The sequence below is a fragment of the Scardinius erythrophthalmus genome, assembly GCF_964197995.2.
Source record: "Scardinius erythrophthalmus genome assembly, chromosome: 24".
Taxonomy (NCBI): Eukaryota; Metazoa; Chordata; class Actinopteri; order Cypriniformes; family Leuciscidae; genus Scardinius; species Scardinius erythrophthalmus.
Window position 1 is genome coordinate 21,171,855 of NC_138244.1, and position 11,079 is coordinate 21,182,933.

Here is an 11,079-nt window from a genome sequence, read left to right on the forward strand (position 1 = left end):
GTGGTACATTTGTTATTTTTTCTTAGTTCATTCCGCTTTTGTAAACATCAGTGAAAAAACTCTAACCATAGCGGTAACCCCTGGTTATTAATATGGAATTATGCGGTTATTAATATGGAATTATGCTTCTCGTTAAACATAATCCGCTACCATAGTACCGTGATGGTATTAGATGCTAATACAATGGAATATACATGCTTTAAACATGGAATGAAATTAAATGATCATGGTAAGGCTGGTAATGACTGTAAATAATTGTATGTCATCTTGAGGCCCCCAGGTTGAGAGCCACTGATTAATATAATATAATCTGATTAATATAATAAAATATAATATAATATAATGCCCTGTTTATAAGTATGCTTTGTTTTAGTATCATTAATGGGTGTATTATTATTGCAAATTACATTTTTCTGGGGTCCACTGTAAAACCTGAGACTTCTTAAGTATAATTTTGGCAAATATTTAGATTTAAAGAATAAACTCTCCATCTCAAACATCCCAGCTGTTCTTACTTAGAATAATACTGGGTCTTGCCATTTCATTTTTCAAAAAGACAACGGAGGAACCCCCATCACTCTCACTATCCAAGACCCTGAGCCATTTCAGGCTTGCACTTTCACACCCAGCTCACCCACCAACATCTTCTGTTTCTGGATCCAGGACACTCAACTCCCTCCATGTAAGGTCAGGGCGCTCTGTATTTAATAGCTTGAGTGGTCCGTGCATGCTCAGGGTCCTTCTTAAGTTTCTCCAAGGAGCTCAAGTGTTGAACTGCAAGGACTTGCTAAGAATATCTCCTGACCCTGCTGCACTAAATGCAAGAAGATGCCAAACTATGTCGAGGACACATCATTTCCAAGGGCACTTAGACAAGACACCCTGAAACCGAATACAAGGGTTATAACATTTGGAAAACTGCATGCCACCATGAGATCTGGTGTCCTTTGGGACCATTTAGGAGACTGAATATTAGTTTAAACAACCACTTATGTATATTATAAGTATTGTTGTTATTCATTTTATTTTACCCCTCTGAATACTGCATTAGAATCAAATGCAAATGGTACGAATGGAAAGAGTTTTTATTGGCTGATGAGGTCCTGCTTCCAGGCACTCTTGTGACGCATTATTATGTCAGTAATGTCACGACCCATCTGCGGTCTTTGGCCCTTCACAGTCACATGAACTTATGAGAAACAGCTGCCTTTAACTGGCACATATAGGCAACACGCAGAATCCAGGGTTACACAGGACTATCACAGCTACTGCACTGAAGTTTTGCAGCGCTGTAGAATCTTAAGACCAGTTCACGCCAGACAATAACTATAAGGGTAAAGTTTAATAAGACACAGAGGTATGGAAGCCTAATTCTGCCATCTAATGCTTTGGTAAATCTGAAATATGATATAAAAAGTCAAAATAATGACAAGTCTTACGATACAATTGTGACATACTAAGTCATAATTATGAACATTTTGACAATTTACAACTCTTTATTTCATAATTACTACTTAGTATGTCAGAATTTCAAAAACTTAAAATTAAGATGACATAATTATGACAAGGTCAAAATTATTATATAAAATATCCTAATTACAACACAATTGTCATTATGGCTTAGTATGTCGACTGGGAACACAACTGAGACTTATCTCATTTAGAAGTTTTGTTATAATTGTTACTTATCTCATAATTTCAACTTTTATCATTATTATGATTTTATCTCATAATTCTGACTTTGTAACTCATAATTTTGACTTCTTATTACAATTATGACTTTACAGATCAGAATTTTGACTTTATATCTGAATTATGAGTCAGTGTTTCATACATTTGACTTTTTATGTCATAATTCTGACTTTTTATATAATAATGTAGAACTTTTGTCATAATTCTGACATCTCATAATTCTGACTTTATTTCATAACTTAACTTAACTGACTTCATTTTATAATTATTACTTAGAATGTCAGAACTTCAACTTTTTAATCTATGATTCAGTGTCATAATTTTGATTAAGTCATAATTATGAAATAAAACGTCAATTATGAGATGTCATAATTATGACAAAAGGTCAAAATTATTATATAAAGTCATAATTAGGACAAAAATGTACATAATTATAGGTCACAATTGTGACTGTTATAATCATTAGTTCTCATAATTTCAAAGTTTTTCATTATTATGATTTTACCTCATAATTCAGACTTGATTAGAATTACGACTTCACAGCTCAGATTTGACTTATTTCTAACTTAAGAGTTATTAGTATGTCATAATTCTGACTTTTAATGTTCTAATGATGATTTCTCAAAGAATTATTATTTTCTTCTTATGTGGGCTTTCAAACAGGAATATATAGATAAATATAATACATATAGTAACTATATTGTTAGAATCACATTCAGAATTGTGTTTATTTGAAAGAATTAAAAGTGGAGTTTCATGTCAATCCTTACATTATTCAACTGGTTTAAGTTGATATGGGATTTAGAAAGTATTGAGAGAGTAATTAGTACAATCATTTAATTACACTGTTCACGATGTAATTAGTAGCTTGTAATTTATTACTTTTTTAGAGTAATAAAATATATTCAGTTTGATTCAGTCATCATATAGGCTTATGTTTTTTAATTTTTGACTATCACAACACATCTTGTTAGGTTACCTGGCAGCTTACAGCTTAGCAACCACATGTAATCAATGACTGACAGGAGTTGTCTCACATTTATAACAGAAAATATAAAATGTAACTGTTTAATTTTCATATTTACACTTTAAGCCTTTCTTATACTTTCATATCTATAAGTAAATTTCATTACATAAGTGATTTTTTTTTTCAGTTAGTGTATAAGTATATGTATATATAGAATTGTTTTGTTATTTACATTTTATTTGATTAATTTTTTTAAAGAGAGAACAGGAATTTTGGAATGCAGACAGAATTGCAAATGTACAGTAGTGTGGTTTCAGCGACAGCGACCACTGTCAGACTCACTCACGGTCAACTCTACCACCATCTGGTCATTCATAACACAGACATCAGATCAGGAAATTTTCGAGACAGGATGTCATAAGAGTGGCAGAACAGACAGTTTAGGTTCTGTAATGTCAACATTGGTTTGTATATAAAACCAGAAACTGGAATCCCATGTGTCAGTGGCAAATACATGTTAAGATACAACTTGATTATTACAGATGCAGTTTCTCAAATCAAAAAATATTATTTCTGCAGTCTTGAGTGTGCCATCATGCAGGCCATGAGAATGTCAACTTGTGTCTTTCTTGTGGATATTGCACTTGCTGGGAATCAAAAAATGGATCTTCTGTTCCCATGGAAAATGGGATTATTACATCAGCAAAACAGGAATGTGCCTGGGTCTCATCTGGTGTTTGTGTGTTTGGCCATTAGAGGGCAGATTAAGTCATGTCATATATTTGTGTGTTTTCGTTACCAAATATAGGAGTCAAAACAATATTACAAATGACATATTTTAGCAAAAATAAAACAGAACAGGCATTAGTAACAGAATTTTTCCATTACGGATGTATACATACTCGTGAAAAGGGAGTGTGATCACATTATTTTTTAAGATGTTTTTAACAAAACAAACAAAAAAAAATATATATATATAGATTTTTCTTCTCCTGTCTGAAGTTTTGATGCATTTTGAGAAAATATTTCTAGGTTGTTAACATGAATGAGATGCTCATATGTCTGGTAGCTAACAAGTAACAAATATTTTATCATGGCTAGTGAGGTAACACTATATTTATGAAATATCAATTCAATTCAAATGAATTCATTATTAAGAATTATAATTAATTATAAGCATCTATATATTTTTATCATTTTAAAATAAATTGTATTCCTGGATAAGAAAACAAACACGTTTGTTTCCTCAGACTGAGTCTCAGACTATAAATATATTTTACAGTTTAAACTGGGGCATAACACATGTTAAACATTTGAGGGCATTTAGAGAAGGTCTGAGAAAAGAATGATGGGATTTGGATTTAATGTTTTTTTTTTTTTTTAATCATTTAAATAATTGTATCTTAGTCCTATGGTGGGAATTCAAGTCCTTATTCAACAATTCCTTGCCTAAAGCATTTGGATTCAGTTAGCATATTTCCAACTAGACAAGCAAACAGGTGAAAAACAGATAACAAATTATTAGCAACTTACATATTTTACTAAATTGTTTCAAAATTCATGTTTGAGGTACAAATATGTGTAAATTATGTTTTAGAACAAAACATAATTAAGAGCACCTATGCTTGCCACCTTGCTGTAAAGAACTTAAACATGTATGTTTCTCGTCAAACCTCCCGAATCTGACAATGAAAATACCCAGCCTCCTGACCTTACATGCTCTCTTATTCTCTTAGAACTGACTCCATTTTTATTCTCACCAAAATTCTAGCTTTTTGAATTGCCAAGTTTCTTGCACAGGTTTGCCCTTGGCCTCGATCAGCAAGCAAATTGTTGTAAACATCCACTGACGTCAACACCTATTTGCACCTATTTGCCCACTTGTAAGAAGTGAACCACATGGCATGTGATTACCCTATTAGAAAAAAGTATCACCTCTGAGCTGTTATCTCAGTCTATTGGAATGCACTGCACGCTGTTCCTATTCCCAAAACACAGCAGGGTTAACAACCTCTGGAAACTAAATTCCTCATACTGGGGACAGATTATTGGGGCATTAGTCTGTCAGCACATGATGATTTGCCTTTGTGCTGTAGAAACAAGAAACTAATCAAAACAGGTAGAATCATGAATGATATTCTGAGTGATAACCTGATGTTAAGGTGAATAGGGCAAATTATTAATAACTGAATCATAAGAAAAAGAAAATACTTGACTCTGATTTTCATTATCGATTGGTTTGCTGTGCATGGAAAACTACAGCTGTAACAACGCTTTACTTTGGAAGAATTGTGAGACATAAACTCGAAATTTTGAGAGAAAAAAAATAATGAATTGTGTGATATAAACTTTATAAATTGTGTGGTAATTGTGACTTTTTGAAACAATTATACTTTGCAGAGCGGTGTGCAGGTGATGACTGGAATAGTTCTCACAGGAATGGAGACACACAGGAGAGACGAGACGATGGAGATTGAGACGCTGGAGACAATGGAGGTGGAGACGCTGGAGATAATGGAGATAATGAAGGTTTGTAATATCAAGGTAGTCCTCTACGCATAAACGAGACCGGACTGTGAACTGAGGAGAAGAGTGTGTCTTCATAGTGCTGGTGATGATTAGTGATGTCCGGTTCGTGAACGAATCATTCTTTTGAACCGGTTCTTTTTAGTGAACCGGTCGAACCAGTACACTAAATCGGAGTGAATAGTTCGAAACAGATCGCGTTTTGCGTCAGCACTGATCCACAACTACTCACTTTCGGACATGCCTGACAGTCCCTCTGACTCGAAATAAACCAATATCCCGGAGTATATTTTACTCCAGTAAATCCAAAAGTTCACTGAACTGAGACATGTTGTGCTGAGAGAAGTGATGAGCACGGGCAGCTGATACTGAGCATGAGCGTACTCCCGAACGTACAGGTACAGCGGTTCTTGCATCACCAGTACAGAACCGAGAACTGTTTCTTTCGGACACGTACTGAGAACCGATGCGCTGATGAGCTGACCATGCGTGCAATTTTTTCAGAGGGATGAAATTCATGTTTCTAAGTATTTTGTTGAACATCAATAAGTGTAACAAAATAAAATGTTGGAAACATGTTTATCACATAATTACTGTATTTTCACTGTATTATCTTAAACAATTATTATATTAAAACATTATTTTCAGGAACAGCTCATTTAATTTCTAAGTTGAATTGACGTAAACTCTTGCCAAGGTTTTAAGGGTGCAAAGTAAATGTTTATAATGTGTTAATCAAAATATTACATATTAAACATACTGGAGACATGCATCGACTTTTTAGTTTTGTCGACTATAGGCTATATTCAGGTTTCATCAGTTCTCAGCTCAGCGCACGTATACTGCTACAGCTGTTCTCTGATCACCAGTACAGAACCGAGAACTGTTTCTTTCGGACACCTTCGATACGGAGAACCGTTGAGCTGGAGATACTGAGCATGCGTGATAGCACCGTCTCTAAACCAAACTTTCTTTCAGCCAAGTGCATGCTGTGCTGATACATGAGCACAGGTGAACCGAGGACTTAAATGAGGGGCCGAATTCGGCGAAATGTAAGTTTATTTAATAACAAATAAAATAAAATTGATGAAGACCAGTTTATTCACTTTATAGGCTATCGTTTAGACATGTAAAACATCCACGTTTGCACATCGCCTGTACAGGGTTCATTTGCAAAGGGTTCTTGTTCCGCAAATTGTGGAACAAGAAGGGTGGGGATTAGACAATAGACAGTTGAGCACATGGAAACACAGCCAATGAGAGCTCTCACTGACTGAGTGTTCACACATCATGACATGAAAGCATGCCGTCGAAGATATACATGAGCCATGTGCTACACAGAATACAACATGAAAGCAAACGGCCATTGATGAACACGATCCGCATGAACAGAACACAACATAAAAGTTCACAGGTGATGATAAACAGGAGCTGCATGCTACACAAAATACAACAATACACAGACAAAAGAGCCTGCTGCCCAAGGGAAACTCAAAACTACATACTCACACAGAGACCAGACGATAGGAGTTTCAGAGTTCTTTCACCAAACCAAGAATAAAACCCGACCGAAGTGGCAGAACCCTGATAACTTCTGTTCATAATGTCTGTCTCGAAATCTTTTATATTATGAAACTGTATATGAATTGCAAAATTATACACATATATTAAACATGGTTCCATATATTTGTAACATATCTTTTAATACAAGTTATAGACATGTACCTACAGTGCAGTGTTGCAGTGCAGTGCACATCAGGGATGGACTGACTTCATAGTCAGAGTATTCCTTTAACACATAGTTGTGTTATTCTTGGAGACTCTAATGAGATTGTAGCTCAAGCTGATGGCACGGGCTCTGGTTTTCACTCCATTTTAAAAGGCTATAAATTTGTTCAGCAACTTTGTCCAAACAAGCTGGAATTTATGGAAAAATAGAGAGCAGTGAATGTGTCATGATATTGGCCCACAAAATCCGAACATAAGGGCCATGATGCATTTTAGGAAGGAGAGATGCTGAAGTGGTAGTGTGGAGTGCTGGTTCAATTCCTGCTTGATCTATATCACAGTGTGGCCTCAAGCAAGGAGTAACCCCAGTAATCCAGCTTAACCCCAGGTTGCTCCTGTTTGATTGCCCAATAATAAAAATATACAGAACTTAAGGGCCAATCTCATTTCTCTGTCTAACCCCTTCCCCTTCCCCTACCCCTTTGTCTGCGTCTTCCCCTTGCCCCTCGATACCGATTCTCTAAAAAATGAGACACCACTCGATTACCGTTTGCGTCATCTTCCCTTTCCGCTAGCTGTCTGCTGCTACGTCAACAGAGGCGATACGCGTTGACATAAACAAACGAAGATGCCGTCGTCTCGGGTTGTGATATCGATTGCCTGGTCTCTCTTTATCTTTGCACCCTTGTGTGCCATCAGTCAAAGACATTGTTTCATTGTATTCAACGGCGGCGCCAGCGACACCATAGCTAAGCAAAACATTAGCAAACGGCAAATAGCGCATAGCTGCTAGCTAGCGGTTAACTAGCGATTCAAAACAAAAACATTACAATTAAAACCGCTTGAACATTTTATTAAAAGTATCATAAAACACGAGTGTCATTAAACTGCTGAAAATTACATTTGTGCGACTCACTTCTGGGAAATTCCTACCCCTCTCTTTCAAGTGTGGTCCTCCGCAAACTTCGTTTCAAAGGGCTATGTAGCCCTACGCCTTGGCCCTAGCCCTTAATCAAAATGAGAATTGGGACACCACTTCCCCTCACATGAACGCGCAAAACCGAGGGGAAGGGGTAAGAGTAAGGGGTAAGACAGAGAAATGAGACGCAGCCTAAGTGCCAGGTCTTCAAGCATCAGAGAATCTTCATCTCCTGGGGTAAAAAACATGGCAGTAATGATAGGAAGTTTTTGCATGTCATTGATCCATAAATTGCTGCCATCAAAACTCACTGGTGTAATTGTATCAAACCCGTTTTACAATTGTAAATTTACAGCTGAAAAAAATTCTGAAGAATTCTGCCATAATTCTCTATGTTATATCAATGCAACTCTCAGCCCACTAATATATAATTTTAGTGAAAACAGAATCCCCAAATGTGTCCATTAAATAAGACAATATTTAAACCAATAAATAATAAATATAATTATCAAGAGTTTAGATACTTTTTCCAAATTATTGTTCATTTTTATTTCTGCTGAGAAACGTCTCGGTTACGTATGGTAAACCTCGTTCCCCAAGGAGGGAATGGAGGCGTTCGTCAGAGATGAACTGACGTATGGGGATCTCGCTGAGAGACCAATCCACTTAGAGTGTAAACTAAACGAGCCAATGCACATTGGCATGCGATAATTGCACCAGCTGCTGTGCATCGCGGCGCGAGCATAAAATGAATCGCATCTTTGTTTTTCCGCTGAGGAGCCGGACGTGCGACTCAGCCGTACAGCGGAAGCTCAGTGGCAACGGGACGTACGTCTCCGTTCCCTCCTTGGGGAACGAGGGTTACCAAACGCAACCGAGACATTCCCCTTCGTCAGTCACTCTCTACGTACGTCAGAGATGAACTGACGGATGGGGATATCCACCAACATGCCACTGCTGCTGGCCCTTCCAGTGCTCCGCTTGAGTTTCTTGGCCTAACCACAGTGTTGGGCAGAAAGTTGGAGCTCTAAGCAGAGAAGGTCTGTCCGCAAGATCCACTCAGTGTGACTTATTGGATAACACTGGGAAAGCGTGCCCTTGGAGAAGGGGACACTGCGGAAGCCACAGTTTCGTTGATCGAAAATGCTTGTAGGTCCCCTACCCTCTTGATGGAAGCCAGAGCAGTCAGGAGCAGTCTTCAGTGACAGGATCTTTAGCTCAGCTGACTGCAGTAGTTCAAAGGGAGGTCTCTGCAGTGTGCTGAGCACCAGAGACAGGTCCCAAGAGGGTATTCAGTCTCCTCGCTCCCCTCAGGAACCTGACGACCAGGTCATGCTTTCTAACGACTTACCTTCAACTGCATTGTGATGTGCGGCGATAGCGGCAACATACACTTTGAGGGTGGAGGGAGACAGCCTTCGCTCCAACCCATTTTGCAGGAAAGAAAGCACAACTCTGATTGAGGCAGCTTCTCCACAGGCTGAGTAAGCCTTGTCCGCGAGAGCAGACGAGAACTTACACGCCCGGGAGGGGAGAGGCGGATTACCCCGCCAGGAGGTAACACAGGGGACACAGCTGCATCGCCACAGACCGCCCCACTGGGGGGATCTCCACGTACCCCTTAGCTGCTCCGCCATCGAGGGTAGTGAAAAAGGTGCCGTCCATGCTCTGGTAACCTTATCATGCACTTCCGGAAAGAAAGGCACTGGGGCGGGGCGCTGAGAACCAACACGGGCTGCCCTAAGATACCCATCATCCAGCCGCGAAGGTTCGTGACACGGTGGAGTGCTCCACTCGAGCCCAAGACTTGCGGCGGCGTTGGAAAGCATTGCCGTGAGCTCTGGGTCTGGCTCGGGCAACGCAGCCGAATCTTCATACCCAGAGGACATTAGCTCACCCTCCGATGCAGCGACCGACATTTGATCAACCGGTGGAGCTCCAAAAGAAACGACTGGCAACGCCATGGACTGGCCAGCGCACTCTGTTAGAGGCTCCGCAGTTTGGGGCATTAGAGAGGAGTGAGGGGCCCAAGGAGGTTGACTCGGCGGGTTAACTCTCACTGTGATCCTCAGGTCACCAAGGTTATTAAACCAAGTAGGCTTTTTCTGATCAGAAGAAGCACTAGATCGGGGAATAAGCAAAGGGGCTCCAGCCCTTTCGAGGTATTGGAGTCTCGACCGTAACGCCCTGATGGTCATGTTCCCGCAATGGGAACATGACCATCGAGCTTCCGCTGTACAGCCGAGTCACACGTCCGGCTCCTCAGCAGAAAAACAAAGATGCGACTTATTTTATGCTTGCGCCGCAATGCACAGCAGCTGGTGCACTTATCGCATGCCATCGCATGGGGAACATGTCTCATGACAATTACATTTGTAGACACTATTGGTAACTTAATTTACATCTTGACAAATTTTTTTTTTTAATTAATTAATGTGTAAATTTAAAGTAGAACTTTTTTTGGTAACTTGGTCCTCCATTGTCCATTGTCCAAACTCATTAATATTGTATAGTTTATTTTTGATTAAAATATTTACAAATAAAATGATTAAGAATCATTGTATGTTGTTAAATAATTGCCACATTTTACAATTTCTTTCTTTATTCTCTTTTTCATCAACTATAAACTATAATCTTGATCAATGTCATGACTAGTTTATTTAACCAGCAGAATTGGTTATCTCAATCTATTACTGAAATTGAAAATAAAATAAAATTAAAAGGCAAAATAATTAAGGTATGAATTGTAAATGAATTTGTCACAACAAGTAGTTATTTCATGTATCACACATTACAATGACAAAATGTAGTTCTCAAACATAGACAAAACTCTGTTGGCAAAAATGAACAATTGTTGCTAGTCAAAGAACTTTTGGACAGGAATGAACACTTTACTGGGCAGTGCCACAAATCTGTCTGACCTTAGAATTTATGGCATGACCTGAGACCACTGGAAAAAGTTATATAGTCTTCTGAGTCATCTCTTACCCTGAAGACCTCAATTCTTGTCTCACCAGGGAAGAGAATGTTTTCTTCTTGCTCTAAGGATCCTATAAAGGCCATTTGTCAAACTCCAGGGGGCTTGTCATTAGCCTCTCTTAAAGTAACTTACATCCAGCCACTCTCCCGTAGAGCTGATTGATAGCATCCTATTGAGATGGTATATCTTTTTGCAGGACATCCTATCTCAGTACTCAACAACCTTTACCTGAATTTATCCATACTAAGTAAGTGGAGCATAAAATCT